Source organism: Aquila chrysaetos, chromosome 14, assembly GCF_900496995.4.
Source record: "Aquila chrysaetos chrysaetos chromosome 14, bAquChr1.4, whole genome shotgun sequence".
Classification (NCBI taxonomy): domain Eukaryota; kingdom Metazoa; phylum Chordata; class Aves; order Accipitriformes; family Accipitridae; genus Aquila; species Aquila chrysaetos.
The window spans coordinates 10,619,259-10,642,680 of record NC_044017.1 but is presented as its reverse complement, the minus strand read 5'-3'; the positions used below and the strand labels follow the sequence as shown (position 1 = coordinate 10,642,680).

The following is a 23,422-nucleotide window of genomic DNA, read 5'->3' as shown; positions in this document are numbered from 1 at the left end:
TACTGTCCTAAATTGCTTACAATTTTTCAAAGGCTTTACTGAGAGTCTGTATTTTAAAGAGGAAGCTTAGGTCTGGTTTACACTTAGAAGCTGTGCATCATCTGATACCTCACATTTTAGAGTACCATCAAGATTTCTATTTCACCAAACTTTAGGCTGTCGATGGCATGTTAATAAGATGTTTATGTAGACAAATTCAGTGAAGCAGTATCAGTGCTGTTTTTACAGTGTGATAGCAGGAAAGGACAAGAGAGGTTTTACTGTTCTTCCACTCATCAATTATATCTCCCTTGTTCACTTTCATAGAATCATAGAATTCCTGAATTCTGTTTTTTTTCCATTTTTTAGAAAAAGTGGTATCAACTAATAAACTAGATCTCATGGTACCTTGAAGACCAGTGAATAATCAATCATACATAGATATGACTGTTATATATAGATACACGTGTGTGAAGAAAGGTAAAAAATAAAACAAAATAGATTTAGGGTATCAATATTCAAAGGAGAGGAAATGCTGGTCTTAAAATTCCTGAAGAACTTGTGGGCTGATAATGTCTATACATTTTGATGCAAAATTTAAATATATGTGCAGATTATTGTCACAAAAATTATTTCCCTGTCTGCTGACCCTTTTGTCCACAACCTTCTGTCCTCATGAACCACTATCTTCACAAATCCTTTTTTCTCCATCCATTCACTTAATCATAGACCTCTTAAAACTTGCAGTCCATTATTCTCTGTCAGACTTTTCTAGCGTCACTTGCCCTTCTGATTTTTTTGCCTAAGTCTTCCCTCAGTCTCCTGGTTTACACAGATGATATACCTATATAAATGTATTTTCTTTTGGAATAGACTATCAAAACTTTTTTTTTTTTTAATTAAGATTTCTTTTAATTTCTTCTTGAATTTTACCAGTCGCTAGACAGATAAACATACATTTCAAATTCCATTTCATCTCAGTGTGCATTTTTTCCAATTTTGGATTCCCACCTTTGATTCTGGATGGTTAGGATTATTCTTTTGTTCTAACTCATGATCTATACACAAATCTGTATCTGTCCCATCTAAATATTTTCTCCTTTTTCACTTTGCAAATCTGGTAGAACAAACATACTTGTTTTCATATACAACTGATACTGAGTCATAGTGACAATTCTCATAGCCATCTTTGCGTATTGTTTTCTCTTTTGACTAAGTATCTGTTGCGTAGGAACAGCTATCACATCCATTCTCCATCATTTTTTCACAACTGTATCCCCTTCCCTCACCTGATATGAAAAATCCTTGACATAAGGAGAGACCCTTGGAGACTGAAAAGAATACATACAAAGCACATCTTTCAGAAAAGCAAGAAGGAGGACCCAGGTTGCTATAAGCTATGAAAGCTTTCCTTAGTCCCTGGGAAGAGTGTGGAGCATGTCCTCTTGGAATATGCTTTCAAATATGGAAAGAACAAGAATGTCATCAGGAGCAATCAGCATGAATTTACCAAGGCAAAATCTTGCTTGACCAAGCTCAATGCCTTTGATGATGAACTGACTGCCTCTGCGGATGAGCTGAGAGCAGTAGATGCAGTATATACCTTGGCTTCACCAAAGCTTTTAAGATGGACTCCCAGGGCAGCGTCATGAAGCTGAGGACGTATGGCATGGAGAGCAAACTCTGAAGGCAGCTGAATTGGCTGAATTAAAGGGCAGCAATTACTGGCAAATCTCCCGGGCTGAAGCTTGCTTTGTCAAAAAAAAGTTTGGGTTAATTCATTTTGCATGTTTTAGTGAAGCATTACAACTAAACCAGCAGATTAACTCCTTCAGACAGCAAATGCTATGTCTTTATTGAGGGGTTCATATTTTTAATGCCAGAGGTTCTTTAGCATAGACAAGACCTAAATAACATCACCAAACAGCCCTATTATACTCCACTTGTATTTCAGGAGCAGGAAGTAACCTTTCTGAACAGGTGTAAGCTTTGAGTATTTTGTTTTAGCTTTACAAAGAACTGCTCCATAAATCCATCAGGGTGCTAAAGCTAATGATGGTTTGTCACTTGAGAGAGTTTTGAAGGTAGCACTTTAGTGGAGAATTGTGTGTTTTGGGTTTGTGTGGCGGGGTTTTGGTAGCAGGGTAGGGGCTGCAGGGCCGGCAGCTGCTGGAAGCTTCCCCGGCTGGGAGGCGGACCCGCCTCTGGGAGAACAGATTCCAGAGGGGAAACCTGCCGGGAGTCGGGGGATCGGGATGGGAGAGGAACCTCTGTGCAGATCCCGAGGGCAGGGAGGAAGGAGGAGCAGGGGAGGAGGGGGATGCCCCTGCAGCCCATGGTGAGATGGCAGGCTGTCCCCCCCCAGCCTATGGAGGTGAATGGTGGAGTGGAGGCTCCCCAAGATGGCCGGGACTCTATGGGAAAGCCCATGCTGGAGCAGTGTGTGACTGAAGATCAGCCCGCAGAAAGGACCCATGCCAGGGAAGTTTGTGAAGAACTGCAGCCCGTGGGAAGGACTCACATTGGAGAAGTGGATGAAGGACTGTCTCCCGCGGGAAGGACCCCCCGGCGGAGCAGGGGAGGAGTGCGGAGTCCTCCTCCCCCTGAGGAGGAAGGAGCGGCAGAGACAAGGTATGACGGACTGACCCCAACCGCCATTCCCCGTCCCCCTGCACCGCCGGGGGGAGGAGGGAGAGAGAACCGGGAGTGGGGCTGGGCCGGGACGGAGGGAGGGCTGGGGGAAGGTGAGCTGAGGTTGGGTTTACTTCTCAGTGTCCTTGCTTTGGTTTGATTGGTAGTAAATTAAATTGATTTTGTTTCTTCCCCAAGTTGAGTCTGTCTTTTGCTGGTGACCATAATTGGTGAGTGATCCCTCCCTGTCCTTGTCTCGACCCACGAGTGTTTCTTTATATTTTCTCCTCCTCATCCCACCAGGCCTGGGGTGGGGAGGAGTGAGCAAGCGGCTTCATGGTGCTTTGTTGCCAGCTTGGCTTAAACCATGACATATATATGTACCTGAAGTTGGGTGCAACGAAGATGGAGCCAGGCTCTTTTCAGTGACAGGACCAGAGGCAATGGACATAACCTGAAGAACTGCAGGTTCCTTCTGAATATAAGGAAACACTTTTTTACTGTGAGGGTGACCAAGCATTAGCACAGGTTGCCCAGAGAGGTTGTGGAGTCTCCATCCTTGGAGATATTCAGAAGCCATCTGGACCTAGTCCTGGGAAGCCCGTTCTATGGGGCCCTAAACAGGGTTGGGGCAGGCTCCCCATAAGCAGTAGGGATTGGACTAGGTGACCTCAAAAAGTCCCTTCCAACCTCAACCATTCTTATTCTGTAATTAATGCTGCTTTGAAGAGACATCTAAACATAAGGCAAGACAGATGAAATTACTTTTGACAAACAAAACTTAATTGTGAAATTTATGGTCTTTGAGTTCATGATCTCAAACTGTAGACTTTTTATGATAGTCTTTTTCCTGTTATTTTCTTAAGTGCAAAATGAAAACAAGGATTTTATTATCCTGCCTTCCAAGTTATATCATCTGAGGATTTTAGATATTTGAATTTACAATACAGACTCGTACTACTGCTTAAGCTGATAGTCTAAATGATAAAAGCCACAGGCTGCAGCTTTTGTGTGGAACAGATGCAAAGAGAGGTCAGTAACATACTGTACAAATTGAGAAATCTAGCTCCAGGTTCTGGAAGACAATTTTACTGAATAATTGTACATGATTTGCTCCCAGTGTAGCTATTCCAAGCATCTCCAACATTATTCCTCACCTTCTAGCCTCCAACTTTTTTTCCCTCTCCAGGTTTTGCCTTAATTTCTTTTGTTTTGATGATTCTGCAGTTTAGTAAACCTTGATTGCTGAAAAACACCCTCCCATGTCTTCACGTCTATGACAAGCTGCTTTTCTTTGTCCCTTAGTGCTCTTTAACTGTAAGCAAACCTACCTGCTTTCCCCTTCCTGCTTCTTGCATGTGAGTGATGAGATCACTGAGAAGAGCTCACCTCACCCTCTTACTCTTGGTTCCTGCACTTAGCTGGAAAGTTGTCCCTCGTATCAGTATTTCAAGTCTGTAAGTATTGCTCCATAAAATGTTTGCAAAGATGTTTTGTGGTAGGAAAAGGAAAAAAAATCTTGAAACTGTTTGAGCTGAATACTGCCAAATGAAACTTCCTAGAAAAGAATCAGTATGAGGCAGATGATGAAATGTGAATGTTCAAAGACCTGGCAAACCAAGAGAGGTTGTTCTCTGTTTTGAAGAAGTTTTGAAGTCTGGGAAAACTCAGTTATGCATAGCTACACTAGAGCTAGCCTATGTAGTGTATAATAAGGATATATAGAATTTCTTACAGGAAGGAAAATTGTGGCACTACTTTTTCTTCTTTCAAGATATTATTGCTGTTAGTTATAAATATTTCTGTTACAAGAGTTCTATAGCTGGCTGGGGCCAAACACTGAATAAAACTTAACCAGACTATGAAAACAGTCAGTAATGGAATTATTTACTTAATATAAACACATTCTTACTGTTGTGTTTTCTGCCACTACACAGCTTGTTTTCATAGAAGATGAAACACAACATTCAGTGCCCAGGATATTGTCAAATGTTAAAAGATAACAATTATGAATATAATTTGTCCAATGGAACTAACTAGTTTTCTATTTTGTAAGAATAACTAAGGCATTGTAAGTGAGGAATTATTAACTTTTTTTTAATAAAAGGAACACTGTGGAGTTCTGGTTTTAATGTTCTTAATTGGTTTAATTTTGTTTTAAAAATAATAAATAAATTATCATAGCAAGTAAAGCATTTATTCCTTAATATCTAAGAGCAGCTGTCTTAATGTTTTCTATCATCTGTTTCACTCCCAAAAGGGAGAAGAATATTCTTTACTTGTTCCTCAGTATTTTTTGCAAAGACTCAGAGAAAACAGTGTTTTTCCTGAACTCAAGTAAATGTACCTAGCCTTCCTCCCCTCCTTCCCTCTTCTTCTCCTCTTCTTGGCTGTGGCCTTTCACTGTTGGTCCTGGAATTCCTCCACCTGGAAGCACAAAGTCACTAATTCATTATTCTTGCAACAGTGAAATTGTTGAATTCCCAGGAATATGAAGGTTATATTTCTGCGAAATATATTTAGTTATCGGTTCTAGGAAGATAAGGAAGTTAGATCTATTTTTCTTTATATTAGAAATGCTATGCCTTAAGTCTGGTTGGTTTTGTCTGTATGTTTTTTTTTATCTGGGAGAAATCTTTCTCATCTTTGAGGTCAGGATTGAACAAGCTGAGAATACAATTAACAGCTTAATCAAGTTGTTAAACAAAAGAGATTTGTAGGCAAATGGCAGCAGAGCATTTAATACAAAGCTGGAAAAGAAAAAGATGGGGGGGTTATTTGGTTTGGGGGGGGGGGTGTATATGCTTTTAAAAGGCTGTTAAAGCCTTAAAGCCGACTCAAACTCTTGCAGATACAAGCAAGTATCTATGGACAGAACAGGAGAGAGTCAAAACAGTGTCTCAAGTCAGAATGAGTATAAGTGGTACACAGAATCCATTTACCCTTTTTGAAAAAAATTAGTAAGTTCAAAATGTTATATACCCTACAGATTAACAGTTTCAAAATAAAATTCCTGTTACTAATTCTCAAATCAATCTATTACCAGTATGTAATACTAATGTTGCAATTACACTAGGTCATTTATACTGCATAAAGTGGTGCCTGCCTTTTTAACACATAGCTCACTTTGTGGAACAGGGAAGACAAATTGTCATTTCCTTCCTTTTGTGTTCTGGTGACTCAAAATCCTCAAGAAAACAAAAGAAATACTAGCTCAGGATCAAACTATAAAATGCTGGTATTAGTAATGAGATGCTCCTTAGAGATAATCAGTACCATTAATGGCTTTTAAATCCATTGAAACAAATCTCTGGAGCTGCTTGGCTCTTTGTCAAATTAATGCTATGATAATACCTATATCAACACTTCTTGTCAATTGAATATGCACATTATCACATAATTAATAAGATGGAGTTTATTTTACTTTATGCTAATAAGTCCACATTTACCCCTGTTCATCTTTTTCTTTTTTTCAGACTATTATTTGCTTACTTGTTTATACTAGGATACTTAATAAAATAGTCATTAATTTTATATCCCTTTGGATTCACTGTGACAAAGTTAATTGGCATAACATCAAAAACTCCAGAGGAGACATTCCTGACAATCAAAATCCTCAGAAAGCTCGATAATTTTCTTGTAACATATGGTTCCCATTCTCATTCACATTCTAATCCAAGTTGGAAAGTAGTAGGCTGTTGCATTTAGAAAATCCTACCTGGGCAGAGGCAGGATCTGACAAATACAGTATTAAACTTTTCTCTACCAGGTTTCACTGCTGGTTCAGACTAAATTGTTCTCTCACAATCTCAGGATTCTGCTGCAGTGTTGCCGGTGTGGGAACTGACAGCCCTGGGCTGGACTGAAAGAGGGTCTTGGGCCCATGGGCATTTTCAGCTGTAAAAAGCCACTAAAAATGTAAGAAATGAAAATGCAGTTATTGATTCGTATTTAACAGATCCTTTCTTTGCTGCCTTGGTGTCTTAGCAGGGGATGTGAGCCTCTTAGCCAAGCCATCTCCCCTTGTAATTGATATTGATCTCACCACTAGGCTAGTCCCTGAACTTGTAACCCTGCTGGTTTTATTTTCTAATAGAACAAGCAGGTACGCCCAAGGCAGCTTCTCTTGTGTAAAGCTTTTCTGTAGTTTTGTTTCTCCATAGGCTTGCAACCAGTTTGTTTCTCGACTTGTTTGATCTATTTCTGTTCATTGATTCTTCACAAGTGCATGCTTTTTTTCTCTCCAGAATTGCGCCACAAGGACATTCATGCTCAGGCAGGAGAATGAGGTGCTTCCTCTTTGTCCTTGTTAACATTTTTCAATTTACATGACCACTTTATTTGCATGTCTTTTCCTTGCAGGCTGTTACTGCTAATTGTTTTCTTGTAACATTGATAGACTTCTGTAATCATATATCATAATTTGTACACAGAAATCACAAGATTAATAGCTTGTCTTTCAGACTGTAGAGTGTCCATGACTGTGAGTTATTAGCATAGATGATAGCTTTGAAATTCACTTTCTAGTCATCAGTTCTAAGGGTTATGTCAATATATTACTGCAGTGAAAGACAATAAAAAATTTTTCTACAAATACATTAGCAACAAAAGGTGGGCTAAGGAGAATATCCATCCTTTATTGGATGAAGGGGGAAACATGGTGACAAATGATGAGGAAAAGGCTGAGGTAGTTCATGCTGCCTTTGCCTCAGTCTTTAATAGTAAGGCCAGTTGTTCTCAGGGTACCCAGTCCCCTGAGCTGGAAGACAGGGACAGGGAGCAGAATGAAGCCCCCACAATCCAAGGGGAAATGGTTAGTGACCTGCTACACCCCTGAGATGCACAGAAGTCTGTGGGGCCAGATGGGATCCACCCAAGGGCACCGAGGGAGCTGGTGGAAGTGCTCACCAAGCCACTTTCCATCATTTATCAGCAGTCCTGGCTAACCAGGGAGGTCCCAGTTGACTGGAGGTTAGCAAATGTGACGCCGATCTACAAGACGGGCTGGAAGGAGGGCCTGGGGAACTACAGGCCTCTCAGTCTGACCTCAGTGCCGGGGAAAGTTATGGAGCAGATCATCTTGAGTGCCATCACATGGCATGTACAGGACAACCAGATGATCAGGCCCAGTCAGCATGGGTTTATGAAAGGCAGGTCTTGCTTGACTAACCTGATTAAGAAAATTTTCCTCTTGTGTGTGGTAAACAGCTGTTCTTCAGAGAAGTCCACCAGTTGAGCAGTTTGTTTCTTCTACTAGCAGAAAAAGGTTGAGTATTAGTCTTCATCCTGTTACATTATACTGTGATGTACATGACTGCAAGCACCACTGGAATCTGGAGATCCAAATATGGTGAAATGGCATATATGCTTTATGTGATAAAATGTTATGTTCCATATCAAATATTGTCTTCATTTTTTTTGTACATCACAGTATAAATATATAAGAGAATTTACAGGCAGCTTTAATTTTTCAGAATTTTTTTGCATCTATAACTTGTTTTACTCATTCCCTTAGCAGGGAACACAGGCTTCCTGTTAATTTTACTTAGCTTAAGATTTCATAGTTAATGGCAACTTTGATACTCACTTTCCTTTGAAATATATCTCACACTGCATCTAATTGTACTTTTCTCAATGTGGGAATCTTCCACATTTACTTTGGAGTTTAAAATGCATGATTCACTCCACAGACACATCATACCAAGTAAAATGAATATGTAAAAAGCCTTTTTGAATGGCAAACAAATCAAAACCAACCAACCAACCAACAAAAAAAACCCCACCAAATAAAATCTAGCCTATCGTTACGTGAGAAAACCTAGGAAAGTACAAAATTTTAGACCAATGAAACCTATATGAAGGAAAGAATTTTTCTGAAGACAAAGTAGAAACTGCTAGGAAAGAACTTTCTGTTTATTGATAGAGTAAAAATTATATGGACTTTATAAACAGAAGATGATTTCTACACTAGCAAATTAAACAGGACAACAACAAAACAGTAGGATTGGAATGCACTTAAAAAGATTGGTAAAGTAATCTTTGACCAGTGCCAACTAACAGTCTCACAAGCAATAGCAGAGCATGATTCAAAGAGCACCACAGATGAGAAACTATACCTAGTAGACAACACAGCCAAGGTCACCATATTAGGGAAGGGCAGGGAAGGAGACTTTAGTTTTACAGACAAGACTTGTGGCATATCAGCTGTCTGCAGTGCCAAAGCATCAGCCTGTTTTATTTAAGAATACAGGCCCAGTCAGAAGGACCCATTAATTGAATTTCTGTTCTTCATTAAGTTCTCATGGAAAACATTTGGGATTTAATTCATACTTGTGAACTCCTTCAGAATGAGAAAGCCTCCCACTCATGGTGCTCCCAGGAGTGGGAGCTTCAAAATGCAGAAAAGTGTGTGCACTGAGACTGTCGGGAGGAGCACTCAAGAGCTTTCCTCAGTGGAGGGGAAGGGAGGTAGTTCTGTTACAGGTCCAGTCACAGCTAGTTAACATGGTAGGTGTTTGCATCTGGCAAGCTAATTCCCTTATATTTCTCTCCCATACATATGTGTATGAATAAGTAGGACTCCAGGCAGGTTTATCGGTGGTTTGTGCTTTGTAAGCTTTATCATGTCCCCCTGGCCTTTCCTCTTCCAGAAAGCTTCTCTTCAGCACCCCCCTGCCACCCATCCCTCCCCACCAATCTACCTAAGTCATGTTTTCCAGACCTCACAGTATTTATCTTGCTTTCCTCTAGATTGTGTCCCATTTTTTCCCCTAATACTTTCTGTAAATGGCAATCATTATTGTGTACTGTTCCCTCAGGGTCCTCAGCAATGCCATGTAGAAGGGAGCAACTGCTTTTTATTAGCACTTACTGTATTATCTCCCCGAATACTATTCCCTGCTTTTTCTTTGTTTTCACAAATTGTTGTCTAATATTCACCCTTTTATAAGTCTAATCCCCAAATCCTTTTTGCATGCACTGTTCCCAAGGCAGTTTTTCCATATTTGGTAAATTGGCATTTAATTTCTTCACTTTAAGCCTACCACTTACCTTTATTTTATTTCATGACTTCCCTTTTGGATGGTGCCTTCAGTTTGTCAATAACATTTTGACTTCTGACAGCATTCTCAAAAGTGTTGATACCGTTTTTCAGCTTGACAGCCTTGGAAAATTTTAAATATGAATCTCTGGCATCATTCAACTTGAAAAATCCAAAGAAATGTGATATGGGGAATGCCCCACTGGAACTCCCCTTGAGATGCTCTTCCAGTTACATAGGAAGCTTTGATGATATCTCCAAGATCATGCACCCATACAGTGGTGATTACACATCTTCCTTTGAAATTACCTGTTTATGAAATCTTCATTTAGAAAAGATCAAAATTTGAAGTCAACATACAGAAGGGACTATAAGGTTCTGACTGGTTCATTATGAACAAAAATTAGGAAGTATCTTTTGTAAACTAAAAATGTAGTCATATGTTTGATTTACAGCCTAGCCCTGGTGATACTGCTCAGTTTTGGGGTTAAACATGATACATTGTCCTTTAAAGAGGACCGCTACTTGATAGCCTCACTATGCAAGCCTGATTACTTTGTATAAACTATGCATACTTTACTAAACGATAATGCCCTGGAAGAGAGAACTAAAGACTGATAACAGGAAACATCCTGCTGCAGAAGGTGCGGCAGGTTGGATGATTGACAAAGCAACATGAGCTAGGAGAAAGGTAAAGGTGGCAGGAGAAGATTATGACCTCTGACTCAATTCAAGGCTAGAAGCACTTACCCCCCACAGACACACCTGCAAGGAGCATGCATGCTAATTTACATAGCAAGTGAAGCTAATTTAAATATAACTGGCCAATAGTAGATGAGATGGTGACTACTAACCAATGAATGTAAATTTAGGCGGGTTTTAACTAATCATGTAACAGAATAAATACATCGTTTTTCTTTGGTGTGTTGTGCCAGCTTTGTGGGGTTACCAGCTGGTGCCCATCTCTGCACAGACATGAAATAAACAAATATCTCGGCTCTGTGTGTAAGATTGGCTCATTGCACACCGGGTACCGAACCCTGTTTGTGCGACACCAAACTTTCTGGTCAAAGAAGTGGAATTAAGAGAGTAAGCAGAAGTAACAGGTACTGAATACTTTTAAACATAGCCCATTTCAACTGAAATAAAATAAAACAGGAAAACATAATTATCTTCTTCCCTTGCATTAGACAAATGAGAAAATTAAGATTTTCATGAACATCTGTAAGATGCCTTTAAATATAATTCTCAGGTTTACTGTTTGCCACATTTGAGCCATAAAACTACGCTCATGGAAGCTTAGTTCTACAGCAAGCATTTAATAGGAATTTTTGTTTGTTTGATTATTTGTTATAAATTTCACCTTTTTAAAGGAACTTGCCAAAATAAAACTTTAAAATGTTAAGTACAATTTTTTTCCACTAATCTGAAGCAAAAAATATGTTTATCCTCGGAATTAAATATTCAGCATTTAGATAAGTATTTGGGGAGATGGGAAGGTAAGGTCTATTAATTGTTGATTTCTTTTAAAGATATAATCTAACTCCAGGACCATGATACAATTTAAAGGGCAGCAGATACTATAAATGATAAAATTGAGGTGGCTTTTTCCTTACCTTGCAAAAAATATGATACATTGTCAAGAACATAATAGGAAAGCAAAAACTGTAACTGTATTCTTGGACTCGTACTTCACATTTTTGCAAATAACTTAATCTTTGTTCCTGCAAATTCATGCTTACTGAAATGAATATAAGAATTTTAGGCTAAAAATTAAGTAGTTTTACATTAGGTGTAGGGCCTTAACACCTTTTAGTTGAAAATAATGTGCTTAAAGGTCTTACTGAAAAGCAAATGTTAAAAGAAGACAGATAACAACAAATATTTCTAATGTTTAAGAATCAGCCCTTGCAAAAATCACATTTCTCTAAATAATACATTGGACTTAATGGAATTACTGTTACATAAATTTTGTTTTTCCCAAAGGGAATATGCATATGTTGTCAGTCCAATATTGTCTGACCAGGTTCTTTTAGATATACCACACAGGGAGGGTTTAATGTTTTAAGACCAAATTTACTTATCTGAAGATACTTGATGCTTCACGTGATTTAGTAGGGTGATACAGCAATGTAGTGAAATCACAATAGAAAGTGCTACATACCGGTTTTAATATGGAGTTAGATCATAATACAAACGTGATTCCCATTACCAATCTCTATATGCTCACTATCATGACACTGGGCAGCCCCAGTCACTGGGAAGGAATACATAGATTCAAGCCTGTTGCTCTCTTCAAGAGTCATTTTGTTGGTTGCTCAGTTTTTTTACTTTAGGTTTGGCTGAGACAAGTATACACTTCTCCCATGCTGGTCTGGCTCAGTCAGGAACATATTCACAACTTTTCTTGATTAACTCAGAGAAGGACATTTACACAATCAGCTGATCCACCCAACTGATAAAGCGACAGCTGATGCATTTATCTAAATAAATGGTCTTCTGGCCACCCTCTGGTCCCCTTTGTATGGAGATGAGTTCATCTTTACAGCAGCTGTGATCACTCCCCATATTCTACCCTGAGCTTCACAAGCACATCACCTGTGCTCATCTCCTCTGACCTTTCTTCCATGGTAGGGTTTTTTTGATCAGTCACATATGTATATATCTGTGTGTGAAAAGCTGTCGTGGTTTAACCCCAGCTGGTAACTAAGCACCACGCAGCTGCTCACTCAATTCCGCCCCCACACACCCCTCAGTGGGATGGGGGAGAGAACTGGGAAAAAAAATAAAAGGTAAAACTCGTGGGTTGAGATAAGAACAGTTTAGTAGAACAGAAAGGAAGAAACTAAGAATAACAACAAAAATAAAATGACAGTAGTAGTGTCCTGGCTGTGTCCCCTCCCAACTTCTTGTGCCCCTCCAGCCTTCTTGCTGGCTGGGCATGAGAAGCTGAAAAATCCTTAACTTAGTCTAAACATTACCTGGCAATAACTGAAAACTTCAGTGTGTTATCAACATTCTTCTGATACTGAATCCAAAACACAGCACTAGACCAGCTACTAGGAAGACAATTAACTCTATCCCAGCCAAAACCAGGACAGTAGCTTTACTACTTTCTTGGGAATGATGTTAATACTGCTGTTTTACAGCCATAATATTTAGGCTTGATGTGCATAAGAAAAACTTTTATCTCAGTATTCATACTTCAGAGTTTCCCATTCATGCAGTTTTTACACATAAAGTAAATATAATTTTGACAGGATTTTGAGAATATGAATATCAGAGATTTATAGAATTAATTGGTGCTATTGAAGAGTGTGAATACTGTAAGTGTAAGACTGACATAATGAATTGGGCATTACTTTTATTCAGATAAGGAAAAAATGTTCAGTTTCTTTTAACTGGCTATAGCAAGTTTCTCATTCATTTATCTGTCAGACTGATGAATATGAAGTAGGAACTATACTGTTTTAGTTATGTCAGATATTAAAGATTATGAACTGTATAAATTAATAGGATTGTAAGGTATTCTGCTTTTCGTCGCCCTTTGCACAAGCTTTTCACTCGCCTCTCTCTAGACTATATGAAGTGACAAAAATGATGCCTAAAATTTAATGAGACTTCTAACATGAGTTCCTGATTTAGGTACCGTATGTTATGCAGCACAAATAGCTTACTAAGTTTTATGTCATTTGAAACATGCTGTCATTAGCTTCTTAACACAAAACCAAATACTTCTTTTTGTGTTTCTTGTAGTCAAAATTTTCTGCAGTTTTCTACTTTTGTCTCCATAAAAGCTCTCCCATTTAGTGCTGTAAGCCAAAGGGTTTTCCCATTGTACTTCTGATAAGATATTAAATGGAAAAGTAATTCCCTCTCATAGAATCAAGGAAGTTACACACTTTACTGCACTGTTGTAGTTATCTCTGGGTTATCAATTAATTTAAATAAGACATAAAGAGATTAGTCCTCTGGACAGTGATGATAAGTCTTGCTGGATGTAGCAGGCGAAGGAAATGAAATAGGAGGGTATGATGGGTTGACCTTGGCTGGCTGTCAGGTGCCCACCAAGCCGCTCTGTCACTCCCCCTCCTCAACAGGAGAGGGGAAGAAAATATGATCAAAAAGCTCATGGGTCAAAATAAGGACAGGGAGATCACTCACCAGTTACCGTCACAGGCAAAACAGACTGAACTTGGAGAAATTAATGTAATTTATTGCCAATTAATAACAAGAGTAGGATACTGAGAAATAAAAGCAAAACTAAAACCACTTTCCCCCTACCCCTCCTTCATTCCAGGCTCAACTCCTGACTCTTTCACGTCCTCTCACCAAGCGGTGCAGGGGGATGGGGAATGGGGGTTGCGGTCAGTCTGTAACACGTTATCCCTGCTGCTCCTTCCCTCCTCACACTGTTCCCCTGGTCCAGCGTGGGATCCCTCCTGTGAGATACAGTCCTTCACAATCTTCTCCAATGTGGGTCCTTCCCACGGGCTGCACTTCTTCAAGAACTGCTCCAACATGGGTCCTTTCCATGAGTACAATCCTTCATGCACAGACTGCTCCAGCATTGGTCCCCCACAGGGCCACAGGTCCTGTCAGAAAACCTGCTCCTGTATGGGCTCCTCTCTCCACAGGTTGCAGCTCCTGCCAGGAGCCTGCTCCTGTGTGGGTTTTCCCCAGGCTGCAGCTTCCTTCAGGGCATATCCACCTGCTCCAGCGTGGGCTCCTCCCCAGGCTGCAGTGTGGATTTCTTTACCACCGTGGACCTCCCTGGGCTGCAGGGGGACAGCCTGCCTCACCATGGTCTTCCCCACGGGCTGCAGGGGAATCTCTGCTCCGGCGCCTGGAGCACCTCCTCCCCTCCTTCTGCACTGACCTGGGGGTCTGCAGGGCTGGTTCTCTCACATGTTCTCACTCATCTCCCTGGCTGCAGTTGCCCAGCAGTTTTTACCCTTTCTGAAATATGTTATCACCCAGCATTGCTGATGGGCTTATCTTTGGCCAGCGGCAGGTCCATCTTGGAGCCACTGGAACTGGCTTTGCCCAACATGGGGGCAGCTCCTGGTGTCTTCTCACAGCACCTACCCCTGCAGCCCCCCCTGCTTACGAAAACCTTGCCAGGTAAACCCAATACAGAGGGTAAGTTGAAAGTAAAGACTTAGGAACAGTAGTCATATCATAAAGAATTAATTACAGCTATCATAAAGAATTTTTATACTGTAATGACTTCATTAAGGGTGGAGCTTTTTGTTGTTTTGGTTTTTTTGTTTTGCTTTGTTGTGGGTTTGGTGTTTCTTTTGTAGACGATTTTATTTCTGAGAATGCAGTATTTTGTATGACAATCTGAATGGCTAATTCTGTGGGTGTCTCTGCTTTAGTAATTTCAAATATCTATATTTTTATAGGATCCCCAAAAATATAGACCATTAAGGAAGTTAATACATCTTTTAACTGCTCAAAGAACTCCATGACATGAAGGTGTGTCTACTAAGTCAAAATTCTGTGAGCCTAAGTTCTAATTGTACCATATATCAGTTTACACCAGATAAAACATGTCTTGACTGAGGTCATGTAATGTTGTTCATTTCTTATATCTACAGGAACATTAAAAAGCTCTGTTAAAATTTCTGACTGTAGAGAATAGATTGAAATGCACACTTTTTCATATAAAGTCATAAAATGTTCTATTATGTTGAAGTTTAATTTTAGTGGAAGTAAAAGATGGTGGTATTTCAGTGCCTGTATTCATTCACTGCATTTTCAGATGAAGAGTTATTTAAAATACTTAGGATGTTTTAGTGCTAAATTATATATTTTCTTGGTAGTTTTGAGAACAAATGAAGAGCTAATGAAAAGCTAAAAGTTGTTCTCATCAGCTAAAGAATAGCTATACATTTTATAAAATACTGTTAGGACCAAGTTATACCAGTGATTCCTGATGCCAAGGGACTGTTTGGACAACTAGAGATTAAAAATCTACAAAAATTAATATATGCTTTGAATTCTGTTGGGGTTCATCAGCCCAACTGCTTAAAAACATGCTGTCTTGCCTAAATTATGCACTGTTCATAGATGTAAAATATTTTATTGGACCAACAAATACAGTTTGAAATAATAGACGAGCTTTTAGTTACTTGAAAAAATTACCATGTTTTTGAAGGTTGTCAGGCACAGACAATTCAGACTGGATATCTACGGGCAATTGAGTTGTCCTGTAGGTATGTTCCAAGATTAGTTTTGAAAAAATTGTTTTGACTGTTCATGAACTCAGGACTTCTGAGCAGAAATTTCTGTGGAGAACATCCATTGGCTTTTCTGCTGCTTTTGTGCAGCTGAAGTCATACAGCAGACTCCACCATCTGGTGCAGGAAATGTCCATCACTGGTATTGCTTTGACAGAAGAATCTAGTTTTATGTGTGAACCTGATACAGTATTATTTATGTTAGCATGCCACAAAGAATACTGTAACTTTAACTCAATATTGGAAAATTCTGAGCATTCAGACTCCTCAAAGTTTTACTAATGTTAGTAAATTACACCAATTATTTCACTAAGTGTTTATTATTATAAGTGTATATGTAGATGATGGCTTTATGATTTTGATCATTGTAATAATCCTAGTGCAACATGCTTGGTGAAATTACTAAAACACTTTACTGACCCAGAAACTACCTGTGTTTCAGTCATTCATCAACTTGGTTTTTGCTGCAATAAACGTATCTGCCATCCTCACTTTACATTTCTGCTTTGGGTTAAACAGGAAGATTTTCTTTCTGCAGCTGCACTAGTGAACTAGTCAATAATGTCATCTCCCTTCTACCTTCTTCCATGTCTGTGTGTTACCTTCTACGTCAGGACAACCTAGCCCTGCTACAGATAGGCAGTCAAACTGATACATAATGGCATTCTTCCCAATGCCCAGGGACTGAAGAAATATTTTTCATTAATCATAGAATTTTTATAAACAAGAAAGTTAAATAGGTTACAGGTGTCCTTTGTGCTTCAACTGGATGCCTTCAGTAACAACCAGTCACTGTGAATCATTTATTATATGTTTTGGTCCATATTCACATACTCTTTCTAAATGTAGCATAGTGCTAATAGCCACAAGTGTTTCAATAAATCTTCAAACTATCCATGGAATGACATACTGTTCAGTTTGGATTAAGAGATAAATCTTCTATACATAGTCTCTGCCCATTCAGTTACATAAAGAGAATATGTTTCACGTGCTGCACATTTCACATAGGTTTCCTCAGAGTGGTTGTTTTCTTGCTTAAGATAAATGTTGATTACAGATAAGAATTGGGTACATTAAACTTTTGTTTTATATAATCTTATCTTCTGCTGTACTCCTTATAAAAATGTAAGAGTTGTTTGGTTTTCCCCGCACCCCTTCCTTTTTTCCAAAGTCTACTCTATTGTAGTGGGTATAGGTATCAAGATTTTGGTAGCATGGATTGCAGGGGTGGCCTCTGTGAGAGGAGGTCAGTGGCTGCCCTGTGCCAGACACAATCCAAAATGAACCCACCACAGGGCACAGCTGAGCCCATTAGCCAAGATGGTAGTACCTCTGCAGAAGCGTATTTAGGAAAGGCCAGAAAGCAATAAACAGGCAGAGGAGAAGGAGGAAAAAGCAAAAAGAGTGAGAAACAGCAAAGGGAACACCAAGTTCAGAAGAGGAGGAAGGGGTGCTCCATGATGCCAGAGCAGATGTTCCCTGTGCTGTCCATGGAAGAGACCAGGTTGGAGCAGATATCCACACTGCAGTCCATGGAGGACCACATGCTGATGCAGCTGGGTATTCCTGAAGGAAATGCAGCCCATGGAGAGCACACACTGGAGCAGAGGAAAGATGTGAGAAAAAAGGAGCAGCAGAGAGAAACTTCCCTGTACTGATCATACCCACTCCCTTCCCAGCCTCCCTGCACTATTCAGGAGGGAGGTAGAGGAGTCTGGAGTGAAGAAGCAAAGTGGAGCCTGGGAAAGGGTAGAGGAGTTTAATGTTTTGGTGTTGGTTTAATGTTTGTCTTTCTGTTTCTCACTACCTGAATCTATTTTAATTGGTAATAAATTAATTTTCCCTAAGTTGAGCCTTGTGTGCCTGAGACAGTAATTGGTAAGCGATCTCCCTGTTGTTCTCCCAACCCACAAGATTTCTCCTTCTATTTTCTCTCCCCCTCCTGTTGAGGAGGGGTAGTGAGTGTGCGTCTGGGTGGGAGTTTGACTGCTAGCCAAGCCTAACCCACCACATCCAGAGACTATGACATTAAAAAGACAGTTAATCAATGACTGAGAAATTAATGTGGGAATTGGAATGCTCATAGAATCTGTCAAGTTTAAAAACAAGGAAATTTGAAAAAAAATTATATTTCTCCAAACTCTTCCACTATAGATGTCTATCATGTTCCATGGTATTGTAAGAGGTGAAGCTATACATGATCATAGATTAAGAATGCTTGCATACTCCTACCAATGTATTAGTTTTGAGTAATAAACTGCACTGTGACCACTGGGCTCATGCAGGCATTTTAGAGTAGGAAGTTTATTTTCTAACAGTAAAGAAAGTGTCCCTGTTTCACTTGAAGAGTTTTTAACTACATCATGAGTCTGGCATTGACTAGCATGTAATTTGGAAAATTTCACTTTGGCATATTAAGGTGGCATATCCCTTTCATGTGTTCAGAGGAAAGTACACATGAAAAAAAACACATTAACAAATTAGGAATACTTGTTGCAGATTTATTTCCAGTTAATAATTTTTTACTATATCTCCATTACCATAGAGGAAGCAAACATGCTGGCCTGCATGCATGCCTCCCTCCCTCCCTCTCTTTTACTCAATCCCCTCCTCCCACTCTTCTTCCCTTCCTTCCTTCCATGTAATTAAAGATGAATCTATGTTAGCTTATTCAGAATGCATATAATGTATGAAAGCGCCAAAGGTAGCTTCTCTACCTTGGATTAATTCAGAATATTGGAAGGTTGTCTAAGTGTAGGGAAAGGTAATTTATATTTCATGTTTTAATTTACATTATAATTTGGAAAAGAATCAGATTGAGAAATATTGCCAACTTGGGCAAAATATAGTTTTCATTTACTGAACAGTTTTAGTAAATACCAGCTGGTGTTTACCTTATCTGCTGTCAATGAAATACTTTTGTCAGAATGGTCCCAAAGCTGAGTTAACCTAAATTCTCTCTGTAGTTACAGAGGGAGGGCAAGAAAGAGGGAGAGAAAAGGGAGAGAACAAACATGTAGGGTTCCCAAGGAGAGTATATTTCCATCCTGAAATACAACCTAGACTACCATTCTAAACTTTTAAGATCCTAACGATAGGTGAGATTATACTAAAAGGCAGGCAATTTAATAGACAGATTTTCTTTGGAGCCTCAATCTGTTCTGAATATAGAATTCAGATCCTTTTAATATTACCCATATTCTATAACTATCTGAAGAAATATCTGAAAAAAAAAATATACTGCATACAACAATATATTATCCAGGATGGAATAAGAGAATATAATGCAAAATATCTTGACATTTACAGAAGTAACATTTAAGCTGAATATGAAGAATAATTACCAGGCCAAGACAATTATTTGTTGGAGGAACAATTGCCTAAGGTGCAAGCCTCAATACCTAGTTTAATTCAAATTGTATTAAAATGTAACATTAAATGAAAGAACTTCTACTAAATGGTTACTAAGTAAGCCATAGACACCTGAAAGCTCTATTATTCACAATCACTGTAAAATATGTATAAATTATTTGTATCATAATAGAGGTGGTGATTTTTATCATAAGCCCCAAAATAATGGTTATTAATATCCCACAAAGGATAAGAATGAGAGACAATACCCAAGGAAATTGTTAACCTTACATTTAAATCATGTTACTTACAAATGAAACAAAATAAGTTATATCAGATGGAAAGAAACAGAGGAATTTTTTTAAGTCATCTTCCAGAGTACTTATTTTTACTATTTTTTGTCATACAATTCTGTTTTCAAGGTTTGAAAAATATGAATAAGTAGGAGTAAGTCATGAATTTGCTTTCTGAAAAAATAATTACTCTTAACAATTCTTCTCAAGATTTTTATAATTAATATAACTGTTCTCAACTGTAATGCAGATTGAAACATTGAAAGACTATTACTGTATACTACAATTAACATGCATTACAGTAATGTTACTATGCCAGTTAGCATATTAATTATTATTCAGTAATTTATATTCTAATATAATTAAAACCAAATCTCTGTCTTGGAAACTGCCTTTCAGGTAGTTGTGGGCCATTGTTAGATCATGCCTTAGCCTCCTCTATGCAAGACTGAAGAAGTCGTGGTTTAACCCCAGCCAGCAACTAAGCACCACGCAGCCACCCACTCACTTCCCCCCACCCAGTGGGCTGGGGGAGAGAATCAGAAGGAAAAAGGTAAAACTCGTGGGTTGAGATAAGAACAGTTTAATAGAACAGAAAGGAAGACACTAATAATGATAATAATAGCAATAATAGAATGACAATACTAAAAAAAGAATTGGAATATACAAAATAAGTGATGCACAATGCAATTGCTCACCACTGGCCGACCGATGCCCAGTTAGTTCCCGAGCAGCGATCCCCCCAGGCCAACTCCTCCCAGTTTATATACTGGGCATGTCGTCCCATGGTATGGCATACCCCTGTGGCCAGTTTGGGTCAGCTGTCCTGGCTGTGCCCCCTCCCCACTTCTTGTGCCCCTCCAGCCTTCTTGCTGGCTGGCCATAAGAAGCTGAAAAATCCTTGACTTAGTCTAAGCACTACTTAGCAACAACTGAAACCATCAGTGTGTTATCAATATTCTTCTCACACTGAACCCAAAACATAGCGCTACACCAGCTACTAGGAAGAAAATTAACTCTATCCCAGCTGAAACCAGGACACCAGCTCTCTCAGTCTCTGTTTGTATTTATGTTCTCTAGGCTCCAGACCATCTTGGTCGCCTTCTCCAGTTTCTCCACATTCCTTTTGATCGGGGGACCCAAAACTGGACACAGTATTCCAGGTGCAGCCTCACCAGGGCTGAGTGGAGAGGAATAATAACTTTGTTCATTCTGCTGATCATACTTCCCCTAATGCAGCATAGCAGGGCAAGATTCGCTTTATTTGAGATAAAAGCACACTGTTAGCTCATATTCAGCATAGTGTTCACTGTGTCTCCCTTGTCCTTTCCACCAGGAATGCTGTTCAGCCAGTTGCTTCCCAGACTCCCCTGCTGCTATGCGGCCTTATTCCCTCTCAGGCACAGATCTTTGCATTTCTGCTCATTGAACTTCATGAGGTTTCTATAGGCCCAATGCTCAAGTTTATCACAGTCTCTCTGGGATAAGGGTCTACTATTCGGAATATCAAGCCTTTTCCTTCCCTCACATTACTTATTATTCTCAAATTTGCTGAGGGTGCATTCTGTCTCATGTTGATGAAGATGAGGTAGTCTACTATCTACTACCTGCCTAGGGGTAGCTAAGCCATTGGTTATTAGCGTTTGATGCTTCAAACTCAAGGTCTTAATCTAAAATTCCTAATGTTAGGGTGGATTCTGGGCCAAGTCCACTGTGTGGAGAAATCATAAATTCCTGATCTGAAATAAATTTTATATTTTTAGCACAATGTGTAATAACTGTCCCTGGCCTACAGCCAATATCTGCTCTTCCTTTGTACAGTCATGAGAAAGAATATTTGTATAGACATCAAAGCAGAATGAAGTAGACCTACCAGAAGTACTGAGGAAAGACTGCAGAACTGAAAGGAAGTATGACCTACAAACTCATGTTGACCAGAAGTCTGTGAGGTAATCAGAAGATAAGGCTCTGGATCATGTGTGTCTGCAGACAAGGTCACTGATTTTAAGATTTAGTCTGATCTTATGTTCCTTACTATCATCATCGTTCATCATTGCCACAATGTTTATGCTGTTTCATTGGCCTTTTTCATTTTTGTCCAATTGTAGGCTATGGAAAGAGTAGCTTCTTATATCTATGACAACCAAAGCAGTAGGTGCCATTTATTTTCCCCAGGTATGTCTGTAAAATGAGAATACTCTTTTTATAGTTCCCTGCTCATCTATCCATTTGTCATGGTTTAACCCCAGCTGGCAACTAAGCCCTACACAGCTGCTCGCACACTCCCCCCTTCGGTGGGATGGGGGAGAGAATCAGAAGGGTAAAAGTGAAAAAACTCGCAGGTTGAGATAAAGACAGTTTAATAGGCAAAGCAAAAGCCTTGCACACAAGCAAAGCGAAACAAGGAGTTCATTCACTACTTCCCATCAGCAGGAAGGTGGTCAGCCATCTCAAGGGAAACAGGGCTCCATCACACATAATGGTTACTTGGGAAGACAAAATGCCATCGCTCTGAATGTCTTGCTCCTTCCCCCAGCTTTATATGCTGAGCATGACGTCATATGGTGTGGGATATCCCTTGGGTCAGTTGGGGTCAGCTGTCCCGGCTGTGTCCCCTCCCGACTCCTTGTGCCCCCCCCCAGCCTGCTCGCTGGTGGGGCTAAGAGGGAAACAGAGAAGGCCTTGACTCTGTGTAAGCACTGCTCAGCAATAACTAAAACATCCCTGTGTTATCAACATTGTTTTCAGCACAAATCCAAAACATAGCCCCATACAAGCTACTGTGAAAAAAATTAACTCTATCCCATCCAAAACCAGAACACCGTTTGAAGTCATGAAGCTACAAGAGATGAGAGTAGTTGTAGAGCAGATAGGTGTTAACATTTCTCATACATTCCACACAGTAATATCTCATTGGAATTTAAGCATCATTTTCTTCACAACATTTTGAAATATCTTTTTAGAAACTGCTGAAAAATAGGCCAATTTGTTTGAAAAACAGAAGAGAGGAACAGAGGGTTCTTTGGAAATTTCAGTATCAGTACAGAGTGAAAACTACAATAAACTCTTTGGAGAAATAGATTCATCTGCTCTTAATTCTTACACGCTCAAATAATAGAAATAATGTCTAGTGTCTGACATATGTTCTGGACACTGGCCAGGAAGATACTAATGAGCACAAACCAAAACAAAACATACATTATTTCTTGATTAAAAGTTTCTCCTTAAACTCACCGCAGCTGTACTGGCATTTTGGGTTTGTGTGACGGGGTTTTGGTAGCAGGGTAGGGTCCACAGGGCCGGCTCCTGCTGGAAGCTGCTGGAAGCTTCCCCGGCCGGGAGCCAGACCCGCCTCTGGGAGAACAGATTCCAGAGGGGAAACCTGCCGGGAGTCGGGGGATCGGGGTGGGAGAGGAACCCCTGTGCGGATCCCGAGGGCAGGGGGGAAGGAGGGGATGCCCCTGCAGCCCGTGGGGAGACCAGGCGGCAGGCTGTCCCCCCCCAGCCCACGGAGGGGAGCGGGGGAGCAGATGCCCACCTGCAGCCCGGGGAGAGAGGAGCCCACGCCGGAGCAGGGGGTGGGTGCCCCCCCGAGATGGCCGCCGCTCCCTGGGGAAGCCCGCGCTGGGGCAGCCTGGCACTGAAGGACCGCGGCCTGCGGGAGGGACCGCGCCGCGTGGGGTCGTGTGGCTGCCCTGTGGGGGTGCGGGGCAGTTCGTGAGGAACTGCAGCCTGTGGGAAGGACCCATGTTGGAGAAGTTCGTGGAGGACTGTCTCCCGTGGGAAGGACTCACGGTGGAGCAGTTGGTGGAGGACCGTCTCCCGCGGGAGGGACCCCCGGCAGAGCAGGGGCCGAGTGCGGAGTCCTCCTCCCCCTGAGGAGG

General features: G+C 40.2%; 1 long non-coding RNA gene across 1 annotated transcript; it reads left to right on the top strand.

Annotated features, from left to right (window-relative positions):
- The first annotated feature begins 2,289 nt into the window (after nt 1–2,289).
- On the top strand, nt 2,290–23,084 carry LOC115350715. The gene is made up of 3 exons (XR_003926574.2): nt 2,290–2,365; nt 21,972–21,975; nt 23,069–23,084. It is a non-coding gene; the product is annotated as an uncharacterized LOC115350715 (long non-coding RNA).
- Nucleotides 23,085–23,422: the final 338 nt, after the last annotated feature.